General features: G+C 46.3%; 1 pseudogene; it reads right to left on the bottom strand.

Moving 5' to 3' along the window:
• Positions 1-1,730: 1,730 nt before the first annotated feature.
• Positions 1,731-24,343, bottom strand: LOC129865801 (E3 ubiquitin-protein ligase DTX4-like; annotated as a pseudogene).
• Positions 24,344-24,565: the final 222 nt, after the last annotated feature.

Below are 24,565 nucleotides of genomic sequence, written 5' to 3'. Positions count from 1 at the left end.
TTTTTACATCCTTGTTAGTGAGCATTTCTCCTTTGCCAAGATAATCCATCCACCTGACAGGTGTGGCATATCAAGAAGCTGACAGGAACAGGTGCACCTTGTGCTGTGGACAATAAAAGGCTACTCTAAAATGTGCAGTTTTGTCACACAAAACAATGCCACAGATGTCTCAAGTTTTGAGGCAGCGTGCAATTGGCATGCTGACTGCAGGAATGTCCGCCAGAAAATGGAATGTTAATTTCTCTACCTTAAGTCTCCTCCAATGTCGATTTAGAGAATTTGGCAGTATGTCCAATCGGTCTCACAACCACAGACCACATGTAACTACACCAGCCCAGGACCTCCACGTCCCTCCACGTCCGGCTTCTTCACCTGTGGGATCGTCTGAGACCATCCACCCGGACAGCTGATGGAACTGAGGAGTATTTTTGTCTGTAATAACGCCCTTTTGTGAGGAAAACATAATTCTGATTAGCTGGGCCTGGCTCCCCAGTGGGTGGGCTTATGCCCTCCCGTGCCCATCCATGGCTGCGCCTCTGCCCAGTCATGGGAAATCCATAGATTAGGGCCTAATGAATTTATTTCAATTGACTGATTTCCTTAAATGAGCTGTAACTCAGTAAAACAGTTGAAATTGTTGCATGTTGCGTTTATATTTTTGTTCATTATACATAATTAAATCATTTGTATAATATCAAACTTGGATAATGTTTCAAGAGACCCCTTTTGACATTGTAAGGATTATGCCTGTAGTAACTTGGTGGTGGCAGGGCCATGTTCTCACTTCATTCGTCAAATTAACCCTGTACAAGAATCAAATAATGTGTTGTTATCTGAAAAAGGGAACTCCAAGACTTCCAACAATGGCAAGCCTCATAGAGTCCTTATGAATTTGGAGCCTATTCCAACCATAGCCATTTCACAGACACAGACTATGTTAATCTACTTATACCTCTTGACCGTCTGCATATCCGCAAATGTATTCAAGCAGCTCAAGCCTGTCAAATAGATCAAAACCTAATCAGAAATTGGACTTAATTGGCCAGAAATTGCACTTTGTGGCACAAAAGCCCTCTCATAACAACACAGTGATATATAGCAACTGACTGGTAGTCTACAAAGACTGCCAAATGCTAGTAGGTGTGTTGGCTACTGTGCTACACATTTGCCTAGCAACTAAAAGAAGAGCAGAAATTCAACAGTCATTGTGTAATCTAATAGGCTACTCACGCTACTGTATATGGCTTTTCTCATTCTTTAAAGTGGACATAATCCAGACAACTAATCCAGAGCATAGACTAATCTAGAGATGACCTGTCCCTCGTGGTTTCGCATGGTTAGACTGAACCAATAGACTGTAACTAATCTGGAGAAGAACCTAATAGAATTACTGTATTCTTTGTATTAAAAAAAATCATAAATGAGAAAACAATGGGGGGGGGGGAATTACTGTATTCTGAAAGGCACTTTCCATCAGACAAATCAGGAATATTTTTTGGTTGCCTGAAAATGGTCACTTGCCCAAACACGTTTACACACAGAAATGCCATAAACTGGCCATATTTCACTTTAACAATGGTGAGGAACCAGAGATCAGGTTAAGGTTACTGGAATTCTTGCAGTTTGGTTGTTTAAGTAAAATAATTGCACGCCTTTACCAACTGCTTAGTTTACTTGCCCCGGGTAATAGGGAAACCCTTAATGTCACACATTAAAAAACACCAACACCGTTATCATAATAGTCATGTTAATTTAATAGTCCCACGGTTACTTCAAATCTTTTTTACTTTTATACATGTTACCACATTCTCTGCCATCATAGATGTCTCCACGTCACTCGTTCTCACCATTACAACTTTTACAGAGGTTTTATACAAAGTGTGAATGAGCCTTCAACCGTTGTTTTATTCCCATTGACAGACATGTGCCTGGGAAAGAAAATGATATGTACCAAACTGAGCATTGCAAGAACTGACATTAAACATGACTGACTACATAAAGTCCTACATTTCCCAATCCAGCTGCAGGAGTCATCGAAAGAATTACAAGGTCACATGACGTACCAAATGCATGTACCCCTACTCACAAAGTAGAATGGCTATGTAGTCTCCATGTAGTCACACAGCTTTAAATGTGGCTAAACAATACCCCAAAGTGAAAAAATAGTGGTTTTGAATTATTTGAACTTAACAATTTGATACAAACGATTAAAAAATAGAGAGCACATTAAATAAAGGAGGTATTAAGTGTACAGTTACGTTATACTCGTACCTTTTAAAATGGTTTAATGGTTTTAAGTCGTGTACATTAACACATACATCCAGTGCATACAGAAAGTATAAATATTGGCCTAACATTGTATGTTAACACATACCAATAAATATTGTCAACAGTACCACTTTATAAGCAGGTCCGTCATGAACCTAACACAAACCGACTGGACTGTTTGACCACAGGTTAGATTGACGACAGAGCAAATCTTTCAAACGTGTACCTCGTTATGGCAAAAACAATAGAAGGTTTGCTTTCCTTAGAGCTGCCAATGGTGCCAACGGTGTCCAAAACAAAGAAAATACAATGAAACCCAAAGTAGTTTTAACTGTTTATCTAACATTCCATGTTTCCTTTTGACTGAAGGAAAAAAGACAGAATGCCCTGTGCAGTGCAAATCTGACCTCTGGTGGCAGGTCCAATCATAGCTTTATTTCTGACTTCTCAACCGTCTATAGGGGCCTTTTTTCACTTCCTGTTCTTTCATCTGAATTGACATGAAAGAATAGGAGAGGAAGCTACACAAGACTATTGAGATGCACCCATGGGCTGAAGAGGACTCTTATTTTGTATATTTAGACTCACCCACCCCATCAAGAGGGTTCCCAAATCATTCATATTGATTGGCAACGGATGAGTCTAAAATCGATGTTCAGTGAAATTTTTTGAACACACTCATAGTGGCTCGTAATACTCAGGAGCGAGCCCTCCCGAGAAGATTCAAGCTTGACACATCTCCTTACAATGCCACATATAGAAAATAATGCTCTGGCAATCAAATAGACAACGTATAATGTTAAAAATTAAGAACAACATGGAATGTAAAAATGATACTCAACTCAACTGAGCCAATATATATCAACTATTTAAAATGTACAACAATGCATTTTCCAAATGGTACAGCAATTAATAAAATACCGATAAGAACCTAGAGGAAAAGGGAATGTATTTTCGATAAGTACCACTAGAGGGCAGTAAACACTCATGCTCACACATATCCAGTCATAAACTTGAGATATTTTGAACGTTCTCTGTAAAGTTTTCTGCACCCTCAGTGGGGAAGGTTCAACCGGATGCATCCGGTTTTCATAGCAAATGGAAATAGAGACGGACTTCTTCTTTTGGACTTTTAACGAGGCGACATCACAGAGCTAACCGTCTTTGGTGACACTCCATCTCAACTCCTCCACATTTACTGGATTGGTTAAACAGTGCAGATTCAGAAGAGAAAATCCCCTAACAGTTTTTTATTTTCTTGTCAGGACTAGAAAGAAAGAAACGCCGCTCAGACGATTCTTTTAAGCCTGCTATGTTAGGTTATGTTTTCTGTAACGAGAGATTTGTTACTATGCTGCCAAAGGTCTAATACTTTAAGCCTAGTATTCTCTCTTGCCCTCTTCCATTCAATCCCCTATTAAGCATATTCCCTTTAATACCCATGTTTTGCGCTCATCATACCACTTACAGCCGCTCTGGTAAACTTGGTACACCATTGAATTCAAATGGACCAATTAAGATTCAGTACATTCTTGTCGAACTCTCAGGGTCTAAACGACAGCTTCTGTCCAACAATGAATTGCATGTGCACTGTGGCCTCAAACCTCTCACTGAATTACATTTTGTGACAGCCCCATTAATGTAGCAGAAAAAAAATATACATTCCATCATACAACTGACCCATGCAGCGGAGCCGACCCACAGCCCACCTGCTCAGAGGGTTTCTAATGTCGTACCTCAGTTAGCGTCCCTAGAAACTAGAGCCAGAAAGTCTATTTGTCTGTTTCTCCATTTGTTTTATGTCCCGTTGGTTCTTTTTTTGGCTCATCTGTTCATCGGTTCATTAATTTCTTCTCGTATGCTGTCTTTCAGGCTGTCTGTTTCTGTGGGTGTCACAATTGTACCGTCTGTGTTCATTTCTGTACTTCTCTTTTTTAAAACATATTCATATGTCTATGACTCCCCCTCTCCATTCCTTTGTCTCTCTGACTGTATGTTCATTGTTTTAGCCATGCCCTCCAGTGTCTGACAAGTCTCTCTGTTGCTGTTTCCCCATCGGCCCGTCTAGCTCAGTCTCTGGGTAGGCACTCCTCCTCGGTGATCCCCTGGGCCTTAAGCTCCTCCAGAACGTTGTCCAGGTGGCCTGGGTCGGGGTAGCCGTGTCCTGTCAGGTTGGAGCCGAACTCCGTCTTGTGGTGCACCTCATTCCAGATGACTGTGTCCGACTCGCCCGTGGTGCTGGATGTGCCCACTGAGAAGATGAGCCGCCGGTCCCACGCCACCAGCAGCAGCCTCAGTACCTGGGGGGGAGAAAGAGACGGAGTGAGAGAGAGAGAGAAGGAGGAAATTAGTTAGCCACATAGTCCAGTCATTTCATCCACTGCAAACCGGTACAACTGGGTAAACTAGTAATCAAGAAGTTAAACATTAAACAGGAAGTAGGCTGGTGTTTACCTTGCGTCCCTTCTCGCTGTCAGGGAGGTAGCAGTGTCGGGGGAATCCCCGGGCGGTGAAGGGCTTGCCTGGGTTCGGGTGCTCAGGGCCCTGGGAAAGGTGAAAGGTCACGATTAGAATGTAAACAAGTGACATGTACAGTAGTTCTTCCTACGTACTAAAGAGTGAATTGAAAATGATGGTCAACATCATGATTTACAGAACATCAGATGTGGATAAGCAATAAGGCTGTTACCTGGATGCCTGGCGGGATGTTATAGATGATGCGGATGGTCTTGCAGTCGGGGTGGCCGGGCAGCGAATGGGGGATAACGTGATACTCCATCTTGCCAGGCGGCTGGTTGCCCGTCTTCACGCCGTAGATGGTCTTGCAGGTGGGGCACTGAAGGCTGCCATCCTTGTTGCCATTGTTGTACATGGCCACCAGACACTGTAGGTGGTACTGGTGCCCACACTGGGCCAGGCGACCCACCGACTCTGCCCGCTGGATGCCCCCAACACCGGGGCCTTTGTAGCCCGAGGGCCCAGGCAGGGCCTCCATGCAGATAGTGCAGTCCTCCTCTGGGGGGCTGCGGACCTTCTGAAGGTACCTCTTCACTACTTCCTCAGGTGTCTTGCCTGAGAGAAAGGGAGGAATGGATGAGAGAGACATTTTCACAAATTTCCTATGCTGGTGTCTGACTATGTGTGTGTGTGTGTGTGTGTGTGTGTGTGTGTGTGTGTGTGTGTGTGTGTGTGTGTGTGTGTGTGTGTGTGTGTGTGTGTGTGTGTGTGTGTGTGTGTGTGTGTGTGTGTGTGTCTGTCTGTGTGTCTCTGTGTGTTTGTGCGTGCGTGTCTGTCTCTGTGTGTGTGTCTCTCTGTGTGTGTGTGTGTGTGTGTGTGTGTGTGTGTGTGTGTGTGTGTGTGTGTGTGTGTGTGTGTGCGTGTGCGTGTGTCTGTCTCTGTCTCTGTGTGTGTGTGTGTGTGTGTGTGTGTGTGTGTGTGTGTGTGTGTGTGTGTGTGTGTGTGTGTGTGTGTGTGTGTGTGTGTCTCTGCATGCTACACCCACCTTTGCGAGCCTGCTTTTTGGTGGTCTTGCGGCAGCAGTGGCCGAGGCCGGGAACGGGCTTGATGTCACTCTTGCTGACGGGCGGGGGGTGGAGCACCAGCTTGGGGGGTCGGGTCAGACAGACAGGAAGTCCTGCGGCGCTCATCAGGATCCCTGTAATACCTAAATACAACCAGCAGAAGGAGCAGTTAGACCACTTCTCCATCACCATCTATTGACACTGTTTACACACAATCTCATCCATCAGAAGCTACTCTCATTGACCATATGTGGGTCACATTAATTAAGAAATGAAGCCTGATTCTCTGTAACACTGTCTATCATTGTTAGATAAAGTGGCCGTTGATAGGCCTAGCAACTAAGAGCGAAAATTAATTTGGACACTGGCATTTCCTTAATAGCTCAACTAAGAAACTAGGCTTGTTGTTTATATTGTTTTGATAGTGTCTTAATGGCTGTTCCTACCTGCCAATGCAGGGTGGACAGGGCTGGATCCATTGAGGTTCTTCACAGGAACCGTTGGGACTCTGAAATACAAAACACACACTACGGTTAAAAAACCACTTCGTAACACACACACACACACACCTAGCAGACACAAACACACACCACACAGACAGACAGACACACACACACATTCGGATTAGGATTAGGCACACTAATTGCTGTGTCAAAGGTAAACTGCGGGTGGGAAACGCACAGGTGACCATAGCGTCTGCTGTTTGCTGTGTCAAGGCTCACATCTTGTTTACAAGTCAAAGAGCTTTTACCAAGTCACGTTTTAGACACAATGGCTAAGTGGCTCATGGACTAGAATAGCACCATGTTGACATGTCGCTGCGCCAACCAGGACTCCCCTAGTTGTCTAAGCCCTGGCTGAAAACAACAACCCTAATCTGAGCCAGCACTGCTTTATCGTTCAGTACATAGAAGGCTGTGAAACTTCTGAATATTTATCAACAGGAAATAGAACCCTTTGGAGTCAGCCGAGTTGGCCCGTTGGTCAATTTCATCTTAATTCCAATCACACCAGAAATGGAATATCGCTCCTATAGAAAAATTCCATGCCCAATATAACTGACAGGAATTGAAACAGAATTCAATAGCCAGGGTTGAAATTGCCCATCATTCCCTACGGTCTTCTCTGTGAGAAAACTGAAAGATTGCTGTGCTGTATCATTCTCATGATGAGACTCCACATTATTCGCAGTATAATCCAATCAGAAACTGTACTCACTTTGCGTTGAATTTGATTATGGTCATCTTGACTTTGATTGTGGAGTTTGTTTCTCAGCTGAATCTGCACAACACCTCAGCTACGAATAAATGTTTTATCCCAAAGACGCTTTCCGCTATCGCTTCTCCAAGCTTTAATCTTTCTCAATTCTATCTTCCTTCTCCTTTCCAAATCTAAAGAATAAATCCTTGTTAACCTCAGATACGCCGTATCTCCCTGCTCCAGTCTCCCTCTCTAGATCAGTCAGTAGGTGTATGATTGTCCCATCTTATTCCTCTGGCTCTTATAGGGATAATCCGCCTGTTTCCATCTGTTGATGTCACCACACCGAGATTACCTGTCTATTAGCACATCAACGTGCAAGGCCGCCATACGGCAGACAGACACCAGCGCATACTGTAGTAATGACATTAGCTGGGGTCACACCCTCTAACCCTCGACACTAGCCCTCTAGGCAATGCTGTGGGATTTCACTGAGGGATAGTACATGACGTGAAGCAGGGGCTGGGATTGGTCTCGGGTGATTAATAAGGATCCGCCCCTTTTTTTCAATTTTTGCCAAAAATGACATACCCAAATCTAACTGCCTGTAGCTCAGGACCTGAAGCAAGGATATGCCTATTCTTGATACCATTTGAAAGGAAACACTTTGAAGTTTGTGGTAGTGTGCAATAAATGTAGGAGAATATAACATATTAGATCTGGTAAAAGATAATACAAAGAAAAAAACATGTGTTTTTTTGTACCATCATCTTTGAAATGCAAGAGAAAGGCCACAACGAATTATTCTAACCCAGGCGCAATTTAGACCTTGGCCTTGGCCACTAAATGTCAACAGTGTATGTGCAAAGTTTTAGACTGATCCAATTAACTATTGCATATCAAATCAAACTTTATTTGCCACATGCGCCGAATACAACAAGTGTAGACTTTACCGTGAAATGCTTACTTACAAGCCCTTAACCAACAGTGCAGTTCAAGAAGAAGAAAATATTTACCAAGTAGGCTAAAATAAAAAGTAATAATAAAAAGTAACACAATAAGAATAACAACAATGAGGCTATATACAGGAGGCACCGGTACCGCGTCAGTGTGCAGTGGTACAGGCTAGTTGAGGTAATCTGTACATGTAGGTGGGGGCGAAGTAACTGCATAGGTAACAAACAGCGAGTAGCAGCAGCGAGTAGCAGTCAATGTAAATAGTCCGGGTGGCGATTTTTATGAATTGTTCAGCAGTCTAATGGCTTGGGGGTAGAAGCTGTTGAGGAGCCTTTTGGTCCTAGACGTGGCGCGCCGGTAACGCTTGCAGTGCGGTAGCAGAGAAAGCAGTCTACAACTTGGGTGACTGGAGTCTCTGATAATTTTATGGGCTTTCCTCTGACACCGCCTATATAGGTCCTGGATGGCAGGAAGCTTAGCCCCAGTGATGTACTGGGCGGTTCGCACTACCCTCTGTATCGCCTTGTGGTCAGATGCCGAGCAGTTGACATACAAGGCGGTGATGCAACTGGTCAGGATGCTCTCAATGGTGCAGCTGTAGAACCTATTGAGGATCTGGGGACCCATGCCCAATCTTTTCAGTCTCCTGAGGGGGAAAAGGTTTTGTCGTGCCCTCTTCACGACTGTCTTGGTATGTTTGGACCATGATAGTTTGTTGGTGATGTGGACACCAAGGAACTTGAAACTCTCGACCTGCTCCACTACAGACCCGTCGATGTTAATGGGGGCCTGTTCGGCCCGCCATTCCTGTAGTCCAAGATCAGCTCCTTTGTCTTGCTCACATTGAGGGAGAGGTTGTTGTCCTGGCACCACACTGACAGTTCTCTGACCTCCTCCCTATAGGCTGTCTCATCGTTGTCGACTGTTGTGTTGTCAGCAAACTTAATGATTGTGTTGGAGTCGTGTTTGGCCATGCAGTCGTGGGTGAACAGGGAATACAGGAGGGGACTAAGTACACTCCCCTGAGGGGCCCCAGTGTTAAGGATCAGTGTGGCAGATGTGTTGTTTTCTACTCTTACCACCTGGGGGCAGCCCGTCAGGAAGTCCAGGATCCAGTTGCAGAGGGAGGTGTTTAGTCCCAGAGTCATTAACTTAGTGATGAGCTTCCTGGGCAATATGGTGTTGAACGCTGAGCTGTAGTCAATGACCAGCATTCTCACATAGGTGTTCCTTTTGTCCAGGTGAAAGGGCAGTGTGGAGTGCGATTGAGATTGCGTCATCTGTGGATCTGTAGGGGCGGTATGCGAATTGGAGTGGGTCTAGGGTGTCCGGAAGGATGCTGTTGATGTGTGCCATGAGTGCCATGGGGAGGTAATCATATAGGTAGGTTACCTTCGCTTCCTTGGGCACAGGGACTATGGTGGTCTGCTTGAAACATGTAGGTATTACATACTCGGTCAGGGAGAGGTTGAAAATGTCAGTGAAGACACTTGAAAGTTGGTCCGCGCATGCTTTGAGTACACATCCTGGTAATCTGTCTGGCCCAGCGGCTTTGTGAATGTTGACCTGTTTAAAGGTTTTGTTCACATCGGCTACCGAGAGCGTTATCACACAGTCATCCAGAACAGCTGGTGCTCTCGTGCATGCTTCAGTGATGCTTGCCTCGAAGCGAGCATAAAGGCATTTAGCTCGTCTGGTAGGTTCGCGTCACTGGGCAGCTCGCGTCTGGGTTTCCCTTTGTAGCCCGTAATAGTTTTCAAAACCCTGCCACATCCGACGAGCGTCAGAGCCGGTGTAGTAGGATTCAATCTTAATCCTGTTGTTAGAGCTGTCGCTCTCCTCATCCTCAGATGAGGTGAGGAGAGAAGGATCTTCTGACCAAAATGCGGAGTTAGGGAAATATGCCATCTTTATTTTACATATGACAACGATGCAGATGGCAACACGAAAACTAAACAAAACACTTTCAACAAACTACAAAATAAGAAAACGACGTACACGCAACCTGAACATAAACTTACATGGACAAACGTAAACTCACGAACAGGAACGGACATCGAAACGAACGAACAGCCAAACAGCTCCAAAAGTGAATACATCTAACATAACGAAGACATCACAGGAGACAATCACCCACAAACACACAGTGATAATGCCCTACCTAAATATGACTCTTGATTAGAGGAAAATGCAAACCACCTGCCTCTAATCAAGAGCCATACCAGGCACACCGAAACCAACATAGAAACAGATAACATAGACTGCCCACCCAAAACACATGCCCTGACCATAAACACATAAAAAACAACATAAAACAGGTCAGGACTGTTACAGTACCCCCCCCTCAAGATGCGCACGCCGGGCGCACAAGCACAAAGTCCAGGGGAGGGTCCGGGTGGGCAGTTGACCACGGTGGTGGTTCCGGCTCAGGACGCTGTCCCCATACCACCATAGTCACTCCCCTCTTCTTTCTACCCCTTCTAATGCCCACCCTAACACTACCTTCCCCTAAATAAACAGCTAGCACCAGGACAAGGGGCAGCACCGGGACAAGGGGTAGCACCGGGACAAGGGGCAGCACCAGAACAAGGGGCAGCACCAGGATAAGGACCATCACTGGGACAAGGGGCAGCACCGGGACAAGGGGCAGCACCGGGACAAGGGGCAGCACCGGGACAAGGGGCAGCACCGGGACAAGGGGCAGCACCGGGACAAGGGGCAGCACCGGGACAAGGGGCAACACCGGGACAAGGGGCAGATCCCGGCTGAAGGACTCTGGCAGGTCCTGTTTGGACGGCTCTGGCAGGTCCATGCTGGCTGACGGCTCTCTACGCTCATGGCAGGCTGACGGCTCTTGACGCTCATGGCAGGCTGACGGCTCTCGACGCTCATGGCAGGCTGACGGCTCTCGACGCTCATGGCAGGCTGACGGCTCTCGACGCTCATGGCGCTCTGACGGCTCTGGCTGCTCATGGCTCTCTGACGGCTCTGGCTGCTCATGGCTCACTGACGGCTCTGGCTGCTCATGGCTCTTTGACGGCTCTGGCTGCTCATGGCTCACTGACGGCTCTGGCTGCTCATGGCTCGCTGGCGGCTCTGGCAGATCCTGTCTGGTTGGCGGCTCTGGCAGATCCTGTCTGGTTTGCGGCTCTGGCAGATCCTGTCTGGTTGGCGGCTCTGGCAGATCCTGTCTGGTTGGCGGCTCTGGCAGATCCTGTCTGGTTGGCGGCTCTGGCAGATCCTGTCTGGCTGACGGCTCTAGCGGCTCCTGTCTGGCTGACGGCTCTAGCGGCTCCTGTCTGGCGGATGGCTCTGTAGGCTCATGGCAGACGGGCGGCTTTGCAGGCTCATGGCAGACGGGCGGCTTTGCAGGCTCATGGCAGACGGATGGCTCAGACGGCGCTGGGGAGACGGATGGCTCAGATGGCGCTGGAGAGACGGATGGCTCAGATGGCGCTGGGGAGACGGATGGCTCAGATGGCGCTGGGGAGACGGATGGCTCAGATGGCGCTGGGGAGACGGATGGCTCAGATGGCGCTGGGGAGACAGATAGCTCTGTAGGGAGGAGAAGGAGAGACAGCCTGGTGCGTGGTCTAGGCACCGGCTGCGCTGGAGAGGAGGAAACAGCAGGAGAGAGAACCCGGAGAGACAGCCTGGTACGGGGGGCTGCCACCGGAGGACTGGTACATGGAGGTGGCACCGGATATACCGGACCGTGAAGGAGGACACGTGCTCTTGAGCACCGAGCCTCCCCAACCCTACCAGGTTGAATGAACCCCGTAGCCCTGCCAGTGCGGCGAGGTGGAATAGCCCGCACTGGGCTATGCAGGCGAACCGGGGACACCACCTGTAAGGCTGGTGCCATGTACACCGGCCCAAGGAGACGTACTGGAGACCAGCTACGTTGGGCCGGCTTCATGGCACCCGGCTCGATGCCCAACCTAGCCCTCCCAGTGCGGCAAGGTGGAATAGCCCGCACTGGGCTAAGCACGCGTACTGGGGACACCGTGCGCTTTACCGCATAACACGGTGTCTTACCAGTACGACGCCTTCTACCTCCACGGTAAGCACGGGGAGTTGGCTCGGGTATCCTACCCGGCTTTGCCACACTCCTCGTGTGCCCCCCCCCAAGAAATTTTTGGGTCTTACTCACGGGCTCCCAACCGCGTCGTCGCGCTGCCTCCTCATACCAGCGCCGCTCAGCCTTCGCTGCTTCCAATTCCTCCTTTGGACGGCGATATTCCCCTGGTTGAGCCCAAGGTCCTCTACCGTCCAATATCTCCTCCCAAGTCCAGAAATCCTTATTGCTCCGTCGAGCATTCCCATACCGCTTGGTCTCTGTATTTTGGTGGGTGATTCTGTTAGAGCTGTCGCTCTCCTCATCCTCAGATGAGGTGAGGAGAGAAGGATCTTCTGACCAAAATGCGGAGTTAGGGAAATATGCCATCTTTATTTTACATATGACAACGATGCAGATGGCAACACGAAAACTAAACAAAACACTTTCAACAAACTACAAAATAAGAAAACGACGTACACGCAACCTGAACATAAACTTACATGGACAAACGTAAACTCACGAACAGGAACGGACATCGAAACGAACGAACAGCCAAACAGCTCCAAAAGTGAATACATCTAACATAACGAAGACATCACAGGAGACAATCACCCACAAACACACAGTGATAATGCCCTACCTAAATATGACTCTTGATTAGAGGAAAATGCAAACCACCTGCCTCTAATCAAGAGCCATACCAGGCACACCGAAACCAACATAGAAACAGATAACATAGACTGCCCACCCAAAACACATGCCCTGACCATAAACACATAAAAAACAACATAAAACAGGTCAGGACTGTTACACCTGTATTGACACTTTGCTTGTTTGATGGTTCGTCTAGCACGGTATTCTTTCACTGTATTAGCTACTGTAAATTGGACAGTGCAGTTAGATTACCAAGCTTTCTGCCCATATCAGATATCTATGTCCTGGGAAATGTTCTTGTTACTTATACCGTCATGCTACATTAACCAAAGTCTGGTTCATCCACATATGCAAATTATTTTAAATAATGTAGGTACTGAAACATACTGTTAGCCCAGCAACTTGGATATTTCTTAGCATCTTTCTGTTTATAAAGACAACACTGCACTGACCAACTGTGGATCATTCGTTGAATATACATTACCATCCACCATACCCAAGGTCCATTCCTCAACAGAGATATTCCTCATCTGCACATTTAGAACTAGTTAAACCCCCATCAGTCCCTCTTTAAAAATGTTGGTATCACTTTATTTGGAAAGCCCCTGACCCCTACAGATGATCTAGTGTAGATGTTACATAAGTACAATTGGTTTCATTTATCAAGTGTATCAGCTGCAACATGTTACAACTCATTTTAAAACTTGAGTGGCTGAGGAAATTAAACTAGCTATTACACGTCAACAGTTGTAGATTACTTCTAATTCATCCAATGACAATATTTAGTCAATCATTTGAGCATCTGTAATAGTCTGTGAACCTCTTACTCATTGCACCGTCCAAACACTCAATCAACTTTCAATTGTAGGCCATAGCGCTTTGAACATTATCCCAAGTAATCTCCAAAGGCTAAAGAAAATGACCCCATCCCTCCACAGGACCTGTCTGGTGTCATCCCCTAAATTGGCTGACCAATAGGGAAACCCCATGCATTTCATTGGGTCACCACCCTCCTGTATGGTAAACAAGTGACTGAAGGAGGGGAGGGAGAGCGACAAGGTGAGGAGGAGTTGGGACTTGGGAGTTAACTGTGTTGTTTAGTCACGTTTGTTTGATCCCTGGAGCACTAGAAATTATATGACAAGAATAGTCACACACAGCCTGGCCATAGGAAACATATACACCCACAAGCTCTAAAATCATGTGTTGTGGGTCAGATCCTAAAACAACCGTCTGGTTCACAGATACCTGGAAATACACACACAATTGCCAGGAACACTGTGCCTGGACCACTGACATGCACACACGTGACAGGGGAGAAAGGGGTTGACCCTGTAACGTCATGGGTTAATCTCTTGACGTGGTTGACCATCCCACAACCACTCCTTTTGTCACGCCTGCCCCCTGCTCTCCCCTCTCTGGCGCTCGAAGGCGCCAAGCGGCCCATCCTTACGCACACCTATCACCATCGTTATGTGCATCATCGGTTCATTGGAATCACCTGAAATCCATCACTTATTGATTGCCTCTCCTATATCTGTCTATTCCTCAGTTTCATCCCCGTGTCAGCATTAATGTAGTTTTTCTTCCCCCTGTCCAGACGCTATCCTTGCTTTGTTTCATGTCGTTTATTTATTAAATATTCACTCCCTGTACATGCTTCTCGTATCCCAGCATTTGTTATCACAGAATGCTGACACCACAATATTGGAAGCATCAGGGAGTTTTTTGTTTCTGTTTTTTTGTTGGTGACGTCGGGCCCGGGTGCCGCTGCCGAAGGAACCGGGGGTGCCTTAGCTGGCTTGAGAGGTTTTCTTGCCTCATTTGGCTCAGCAGGCTCCCATCCCACGTCATACCTCAGCCGGCTCGTCGGGCTCCCACGCCTCAGCAGGCTCGTCGGGCTCCCACGCCTCAGCAGGCTCGTCGGGCTCCCACGCCTCAGCCGGCTCGTCGAGCTTCCACGCCTCAGTCGGCTCCCATGCCTCAGTCGGCCCGTCAGGCTCGCCCAGGTGGGACGCTGGGTGGCACCCCTAGAGGGGGGGCTACTGTCACGCCTGCTTCCGCTCCCCCTCTCTGGCGCTCGAGGGCGCCAGACAGCCCATCATTACGCACACCTGTCACCATCGTTACGTGCATCATCGCTTCACCTGGACTCCATCACTTATTGATTGCCTCCCCTATATCTGTCTATTCCTCAGTTTCATCCCCGTGTTCGAATTAATGTAGTTTTGTTCCCCCTGTCCAGACGCTGTCCTTGTTTTTGTTTCATGTCAGTTATTTATTAAATATTCACTCCCTGTACTTGCTTGTCGTCTCCCAGCGTCTGTCCTCACACACTTCACTTTTTTCAAAGTAAAACTTGCCAAACAAACGTAAACAGAGTTTACAACTATGCTATGAAGTGTTGAATGCATTAATCAATTAAACGTATTGGGCCGGTGTCCTGGACACAGATTAAGCCTAGTCCTGGAAGCACTTCGAATTTGTCCCTCAAATCAAACGTTATTAGTCACACACACGTGTTTAGCAGATGTTATTGCAGGTGTAGCGAGTGTTTCTAGCTCCAACAGTGCAGTAATATCTAACAAGAAATATCTAACAATTTCATAACAATATACACAATATACACAAATATAAAGTAAAGGAATGGAATTAAGAATATATAAATATTTGGAAGAGGAATATCGGAGCGGCATAGACTAAAATACAGTAGATTAGAATAGAATACAGAATATAAATATGTAAACATTATTAAAGTGACTAGTGTTCCATTATTAACTGGTCAGTGATTTCAAGTTTATGTATATAGGGCAGCAGCCTCTAATGTGCTAGTGATGGTTATTAAACAGTCTGATGCCTTGAGATAGAAGCTGTTTTTCAGTCTCTCGGGTCCCAGCTTTGATGTAGCTGTACTGACCTCGCCTTCTAGATGATCGCAGGGTGAACAGGCAGTGGCTCGGTTGGTTGTTGTCCTTGATTATCTTTTTGGCCTTCCTGTGACATCGGGTGCTGTAGGTGTTCTGGAGGGCAGGTGCAATTGCCGTACCAGGCGGTGATACAGCCCGACAGGATGCTCTCAATTGTGCATCTGTAAAAGTTTGTGAGGGTTTTAGGTGCCAAGCCAAATTCCTTCAGCATCCTGAGGTTGAAGAGGCTCTGTTGCGCCTTCTTCATCACAGTGTCTGTGTGGGTGGACCATTTCAGTTTGTCAGTGATGTGTACGCCGAGGAACTTGAAGCTTTCCATCTTCTCCACTGCAGTCCCGTCAATGTGGATAGGGGAGTGCTCCTTCTGCTGTTTCCTGAAGTCCACAATCAGCTCCTTTGTTTTGTTGACGTTGAGTGAGTGGTTATTTTCCTGGCACCACACTCCCAGGGCCCTCACCTCCTCCCTGTAGGCTGTCTCGTCATTGTTGGTAATCAGTTTATTATTTTGGAAATCCCATTTCCCCCCCACAAAATAGGCCTGAACCTGTCTGAAACTGCCCTCTCATAAAACTATATGTCACTTCACAAAAAATTATAATTGAAAATTAATTAATAAGCAAGTTATCAGTGATTCTTGTCAAACAAACTAGGCGTCCACAAATAGCCGACCCTCCACAAGCCCACAAATACATCTCTCAGCCTCTGACACCAGACTTCAGCTACTGTCTGTCTGGTATAGTTCAAGTATAGTTTGGGGCTCCCGAGTGGCACAGCGGTCTAAGACACTGCATCTCAGTGCTAGAGGCATCACTATAGACCCTGGTTTCGATTCCAGGCTGTATCACAACCGGTCGTGATTGGGAGTCCCATAGGGTTGCGCACAATTGGCCCAGTGTCGTTCGGGTTAGGGTAGGCCGTCATTGTAAATATGAATTTGTTCTTAACTGGCTTCCCTAGTTAAATAAAGGTAAAATAAAAAAAAGTCTTAGCTCTTCCCAGTGAGTTGGTCACTCAGCAAAAAGTGCCCTCTAATGCTAAGAGGAGATCATTGCTACACTCTCACTCTTCTCACAATAACACATTCCTTCAAACAGTAACTAGTAACTATGTCAATATTGATACTCGCCCTGTGGGCCTATCCTCAGGTGACAACTCATCTATTTGCATGTATGTATTACCTAAGTATCTGCTACCTCAGTTTAAAAACGACCTGGGTTGTCCTTTGCCAGGATCCCAAACCACACAGTATCTTGCATTCAATCTCAAATCACCCCCTTACCCCTATACACAGATTTGAAAAAAATAGACAGGTAATATGGCACATGCAAAAGTGATATGGAAGAAGGTGGAGCTTAAACCTGTCTCTCCTATGCTTTCCCATCTACACATGCTTGGGTACTGGATAGTGGCTTATTATAGCATTTACCAGTATGACATGACCCCAAGTCCCTACCCCTAGACACTTCTCAATGGCCCCTTGTCAATCTGAAAAGATGGCATTGGTGAAAGCAATATAGTAGTTGTCTAAACCAAGCCTCTCAGGCACCAGGAACACATCTCAAAGTGAGACGCTGCTTTGTGTCTCCAAGACTGGAGACGTATGCCTCTGACAACCCCCCTCCCTTTCCCACTCCCTCCTCAACCAAATGCCCCCTATCAACAAGTCTCATGTCTCCATATTACCCCCATCGCCACCCCCCATCAATGTCACATTCACTCTCAGGGCCAACTCCCCAACCAATACCACAGGACAGTCATGCAGCTTCGCTTTCTCAGGGTAACATTTGGGCCAGTCGCTACAACGTTGGGATCTCCCCATACCCCCTGCCCTGAGAACCCCCTGCCTCTGCCCATGTCCCAACATTGTTTTGTAAATGGGAACCAGGCCTCGGCTGTGCCCGCAATGGTTGTCACGGTGACCGCACCCTGACACACACACACACACACACACACACACACACACACACACACACACACACACACACACACACACACACACACACACACACACTCACACACTCACACACTCACACTAACAGGGGTAGAGGGGCTTGTAAGAATGAGAATAGGCCTGGGAACTGTGTGTGTTAGGGAAGATGTCAGTATCTCCCCACTCCCTCCTCCACCCTCCTCCCCCCTCCTGTCCCTCACATTCTAACTGGGTGAATCAAATCTGAGTGACACTTGTGAAAATGCAGCATTCTTTATATGAATACGTTGTTTGGGTGTTGCTTTCACATGGAAATGAACAGGCTAACAGAATTTGTCATAAGGATTAAAGGCTTATGAATTCTAATGAGCTGTTTATGTCAGATATGGGCAGTGATTATGGAGGCATGTCTACGCTAGTGGTAACGCTTTGGATCAAAATGTATAAATTCCTTGCCTATCCTCATTTTTCCTACCTCGTGTCGTGTTTATCTGCGAGAGACAAGTCTGTATGTTGGGTTAGTCGACCGTGTATCATGATGGCATTACCCATTGCATAGGGTACACAACACTAATGAATCTCATTCTCAACACTGAAAGCCCCTTGTCTTCAGAAAGAAAACTTGGCAAAACTCTTTGGGACGACTTCCCAGAGATGGGTTAAGCCTAGTTCTGTAGTAAAATGCATGTTCAATAGAGATTCTCTGAAGAGCCATTCAATATGTAAGAACAACACAAGCAGTGTTCCCATGTCTATTGATTTTAATGATAATATACTGATTCTATGACTTCAAGTATAGATTCTCAACAACAGCAACAACAAAAAATTGCTAGTGGTAGTCGGCTGTGCTTGCACCAAAACTTGAGTAATCCTCCTATAGCTTGGCCAATATCTTCTTTTTAAATGGTGAGCCAATATGTTTTCTGTAACGGCAGTCTATTTCGTCCTCCTCATCGGACGAGGAGAGGCGAGAAGGATCGGAGGACCAATGTACAGCGTGGTAAGTTTCCATGATTTAATAACATGAAAACTATATACAATACAAAATAACAAAACAAACTAACTGTCACAGTCCCGTGTGGCACAAACACTGACACAGAAAACAACCACCCACAAAATCCCAACACAAAACAAGCCACCTATATATGATTCTCAATCAGGGACAACGATTGACAGCTGCCTCTGATTGAGAACCATATTAGGCTGAACACAGAAACAGACAAACTAGACACACAACATAGAATGCCCACCCAGCTCACGTCCTGACCAACACTAAAACAAGCAAAAGACATAAGCACTATGGTCAGGACGTGACATTTTCAGCACTTTTTTTAAAAATGACATATCAAAACTCATGTTATTATGGCTCTCTCTTGTCCCTCTGCAGCAGACATACAGTGAGCAATATGTTTGGAACATCGAATTGCAATAAAATCGCAGTATCAAATCGAAGTGCATATGGTGATAAATCGTGACACAAATTGTATCGTTTACCTACTGTAAGTATCGTGATAATATTGTATAGTGAAGTCTCTGCCCGAACAGGTGTAGTATTGGGATAGTACCTGGATAATTGATCATATAAAAGGACAAGGTATAATATTAAGTGAACTGTAGTGACATAGCAACAGCTGGAGCAGTGACTCACCCGGAGGCGATAAGGGCTCTGGACTGGGCCATGGCGATGCGCTGCAGGGCGGGTCGGCTCAGCCCAGCCAGGCTGGCACGGGGAGGCAGGGGGGCGGCACAGGCCGCCGCCGCTGAAGACACCGGCCCCAGGACACGGGCAGAGGGCGAGGGGGTGCAGGAGGAAGCTGATGTGGAGATGAGAGGAGGGGGGGGCACGGGCATCGACAGAGGGGCAGAGGAAGCCATGGATGCCATGGAGAAGGAAGAGGAGGGGGTAAGAGCAGCACTGTTGGAGGTGATGGAGGAGGGCGGAGGAGGCGGAGGAGGCGGAAGAGGGGGTAGAGGCGGGGGAGGGGGCCGGGTGGAGGAGAGGGACAGGGCAGCGGTGGCCGAACCCAGGAGGGAGAGCGAGTGGGCAAAGCCACCGCCCCCTCCGATCCCCAAGCCACCGCTAGCCCCGCCCACGGACGTCCTGTGGGGAGGAAGGGACCTGCCCATGGAGGAGGGGGGACGGGGGAGGGTGAGCGAGTAGGACCCCCCCATGGCCGAGTAACCCCCACCCAGTTTGGGGCTGGGAGGCTTGTTCTGAGGTGGCCTCCTGCCCAGGGTGTGGGCTGTTGCCATGGCGCCCGCCTTGACGCTTAGGAGCAGCATGCATTGCTGACAGGCGCAGGGCTGGCCCAGGGAGGTGATTGCGGAGGCTGGCAAGGCGCCGCTGGGGTAGGCGCTACCGTTCCCGTTCCCCATCCCGCTCAACCCCACCCCCATGCCTACTCCGGACACCCCCAAAAGTGCCCCGGGGCTGGGCCCCCAGGCGTGGTGTGACTTGGGAAGGGGACCCGAAACAAGTGGGTAAGCCAGGTCAGAGCGGCGCTGGATGCGGCGGCAGCGTTGCGTCTGCCCGTTGATCTGGGTCATGCTCTGGAAGTGGATGAGGTAGCAGAATCCCAGTGGCGCCAAGTCCAGCCAGGGCTGCTGGCGGTCGCGTGCCGCCTGGATGGCGATGCCCACCTCTGTGTCGTAGGCTGTCCACGAGCCTGTGTCGTTCTCCCACTCCCACAGCCAGCCCTGACCCGGCGCCGAAGTGGGGTCGTAGAAGCTGCGGCGCACCGGTCTGAGGGTACCTGGGGTAACGGTAGAAAGACGAGGGTCACGCCACAGAACTACAGAGAGGGGAACAAGAAGGACCTGTTCCAGAAGACCTGTCAACTAACCACACACTGTCACACACCCACTGTTCACAACACTGACAACATGTATTATTACACTAAGACACTGCATTAATAGACAAACATTGACACAAATCACTAATATGTTTCTAGCCATATCTCTAGACATGATTGTGTTTCTACTTTTATGTGATTTGATATGGCCAGTTCAAGTTATGAAAAAAAAAAAATATGAATAAATGTTTTAAATAAGGCTTTGTTGTTGACTGAGACCAACAGAGCTACATGAGCTAAATGTTCTGTAGGCCCTGCTGTAATATTTGTTGTAGTCAAGCAGATTACACAACCAGCAAATTTGACATATAGGTGTGTGCTCGCTAAGAATTTGGGCAAACAGGCTAACAGCTTTCCCTTGGTAACCGCACACCATGTTCTGGATTGTGATTGGTCGCTGGCCTTGGTCGGGCTCAGAGCGGGTCATGTTTGCTTTCCCAGGGAGTCCAGAGACTAAACTCAGAGAATGTTCAATAAAGCCCTGTCCATACTGTTCACCTATTAAATGGGAATTAAATCACTTCTAATCCTGCAAAAAGATTAAATTGAGAATGACTGGCAGACAATGAATGACGGTTGCTTGTTTTAACGAAAACTACATTTTGGGAGAATAAATTGTGTAAAAGGGCTTTTTTTATTTTTTATTTCACCTTTATTTAACCAGGTAGGCCAGTTGAGAACAAGTTCTCATTTACAACTGCGACAATAAAAAACGAAAGCTTCAACTAAGAAGAGACAAACAAATATAATGAATCTATCAATACAATATGTTGTTCAAAACAATAGGGTTTGAATGTAAAGTATACTTGAAAAACATACATACTTAGTATAGTCTATTACAATTTAGAGACTATACTAGACACACAACAATGCCTGGAACGCAAGAGTAATTATTTAATTGAATCTGAACTCAACCCAACTACCCCCTTCTCTCAATGACCTCAGACTTCTGCAATTCATCTCTCCCTCTAGTTTTGGGACAAGGGCAGCCTACCCCCTCTCTCCCCACAGCTATCCCGGCCTGGGAAGCAGGCAGATTGCACAAAAGCTTTTGTCAGCCAAAGTTGAGAGGAGGGCGGTGGTCTTGGCCAAAGTGACAATTCTTCCCTTTGTGTTATCCCATACTTTCCTCACTTCAATGTGTGAAGACTTCTCTCTTTGCCAGCACCTAAAGTCTGGAGGGCTTGAGACAATCAGTACCATTCTACAGAATAGCATTAACAGCCTTAATAAGAAACCTATAAGGGAAAGTGTGGGGATGAAGGAAGGTTCAGATAGCATTTCACCTTCACCCTCTCTATTCAGATAGCCAGTCATAGGTGAGAGTAGAGTATATACAGGAGTTTTATAGGGATTTAATTTGGAAATGTGCTGCTCATGAGAAAGGATGTGAGCCTTGCAGTTGCACTGTGAATCCAATCCAGGATTGCATGGTATGGGTATGTGTTATGATGACTGTGTGATAAAATAGTGTGTACCCTCTGCTTCCAACAAAAACATACTACTGATCAATGTGGTATAACTCCACACAAACAAGTGGGCAAGCTAAAATCGACCCCAATTTCCCCTCTGCCTTCTCATCTTTATTCATGATCATGTTTTGCATACTCATAATGAGAGGCCTGAACAGCTCATCCATAACTTTGGCCTACATACACTGTAGATGTCCACATACACGCTACAACCAGTGACTAACCGCTGAGTATTGGCACACTGTACGCTCACAGCCTTTGAAGTTGTGAACACAGAAGCTGAAAAACCCTCCAGTCGTACTGTATGTATTCAATGTGCATAGCAGGTTCCAGGGGCCTGTATGCATCAAGTGTCTCAGAATATGAGCGCTGATTTAGGATCAGTTTTTCCTTTTAGATTACAATGAATGAGATTGCATGTACCTAATGATAAGTGGACTCCCTAATGAGAACAAACTTTTTAAGCATGCAGTTTTCCAGGCCCATTTCAGTTGCTTTCCATATATTTCCAAATATTTATTTCCAGATACCAGCATGCTTCAGTTTACTGCATGATGTAAAGGCGTATTCCAAGCGTTGCATTTATCAAGAGTGGACTGCACTTGCAAGATGTGGAGAGAAGGAGCATGAAATCAGCTTGTAGCAACATGGAAGTGATGCAGGCTACTCGGTGTTGAGGTTTAAGATATGAATAGCACAATTTGGCTACCTCTCTATTTTATATTAATTTTTTTATTTAACTATCTCTATGCTAGGTTTCTCTTTAGCCCCTAACCATGTTATCCAGATCTAAAATGTAAATATGATAACAGTGATGATAATGACAGAATCTTGTGAAATATTGTTTTGTAAAATGCAAAACACATGATCAAGAGAAAAAGAAAAAGAAAACGGTTTGGGATAATGGAGGCAACTGCAGTTAACAAACAAGGCCTTGAAAAATATCAGTGAACAACAACAGTCTGCAACCGTGCATGCACACATAGGCTATAGCCTCGTCTGCATAAGATGTCGCATCAAACAATAACAGAAAGGCTGTTATTTAAAACATGAAATCAAATGTAGGTTATATGAGTTAAATTAGAAGTGCAGGCTATTGTATTGCTGTGTCGTATGCTACATCGTCGGTTTCACTGCAGTAATAACACTGTAATAGCATAGGGCCAATTCATTTTCCCTCAATACAAATAGGGCGGTTGTCAATCACATTCGTCTTACCGGTATCTTGTCGGAACTGGTGCATGGAATGCAAGTCGACGATGTAGGGCGAGAGGCGAGTGTCCACCTGGCCTAAGACAACACTACCACCCCGTGGGTCGTTGCGGATGACTGCCTCGATGTGGTGAGAGACCGCTGGGCTGTAAGGCCGCCAGCGCCCGTGCTCGTTCAGCCATTCCCATACCACCACGGCCGACGCTAGTAACATCCTACTCCTGCAAAAGAAAATAGCACAAATTACGCGTCTAAGTGGTTTTCTTTTTAGATATGTCCTATTTTACACACATCTCCGTGCGTAGCTGCATCCATCTTGAGACATTTACCAGCTAGGATAGGCTATCGAAATATGTTTATATTAACTATAATATTGCAGCTCTGTCATAGGTAGGCTACCTATTGTCTGTGCAGCCTACCTTCCATGTTGATATCCCGTACAGGTAGCATACAACAATATTTCGTTCCTTTGTTCAAGCGAATCAATAAATCATTAGAATCGTTTTTCATATAGCAGGGCAAAAAAACAAGCAGGTTCCTTGCATTTTGGTCCGTATGCAGAAAAATGACGTATAGGTTAGGCTACTGAAATCATTTATATGGCACAATCCAATTTGGGTGTGTGAAGATGCTATGTGCTATGGTGGTGGTGAGCTGAGTTTGGATACATCAAACATGAATAAAGTGGGTTACTGTAACAAGTGCCAGATATGGTTTCATTATGCATTATTTTAATAGATAAAATGTAAGAGATAAGCAGCGAGCGCCCACTGGTCACTGAAAAGACCAATAACTGTCAGGAGTTCCACAGCTTTATTCCACTGTATTCCCTTAACATGTTAGGCGTATTGGTTTATTTGTAGGTAGGCTATAGCCTAAAGTAAATCAATATAGACATATTTACCAATGCCGGGTAGCCTACTTTTAGTTCGCCTTCTTCTACCTCCAATCAAAGCCAATCCAGTGTGGGCTATGGTATTTTCGGTTATACGGTTTAGCGATTATCCATTTCGTTCTGTTAGAAAAGATAGCCTAGTATTGCAAATCCAAGACGTTTGTGGCGAGAAAAATCACGGATTCGCGTTATATAATTGCCCTGACGTTCAATGCAATAGCTTTGTTTAGACTATTTGTTTGAATCTCTATGAAATCGCATTTGGGTCTGCATAGCCAGGTCGTGCAATTGGTCCATGATGTGTCTTGGTTTTATGAGTGGGTTGCATTTATATGAGAGGCCCACTGAAAATTATTCCGTGGGTGCTCCCGGCAAAAATAATATTTGACTAAATGTTGGCGTGAATGCTTGGACCAGTGTTTCACCCCGCCCAGTTTATAGGTAAAGTAACCAATCAAATTTCAGAAGCAATGCCCAATACTCCGCCCATGGCTGAGCGGACAAGGAAGCGAAATGTGCAAGCAGCATCCATTGTCACAGCCCTATAATAAAACATAATAAATAAATGACATGATTAAATGTGTTATTAGGAGTTAGTATGATTGTAACTCCAAATT

The sequence above is a fragment of the Salvelinus fontinalis genome, chromosome 11 (genome assembly GCF_029448725.1).
Source record: "Salvelinus fontinalis isolate EN_2023a chromosome 11, ASM2944872v1, whole genome shotgun sequence".
In the NCBI taxonomy this organism is placed as follows: Eukaryota; Metazoa; Chordata; class Actinopteri; order Salmoniformes; family Salmonidae; genus Salvelinus; species Salvelinus fontinalis.
Note: the sequence above shows the minus strand (reverse complement) of the source record. Positions and strands in the feature narration are given on the sequence as shown.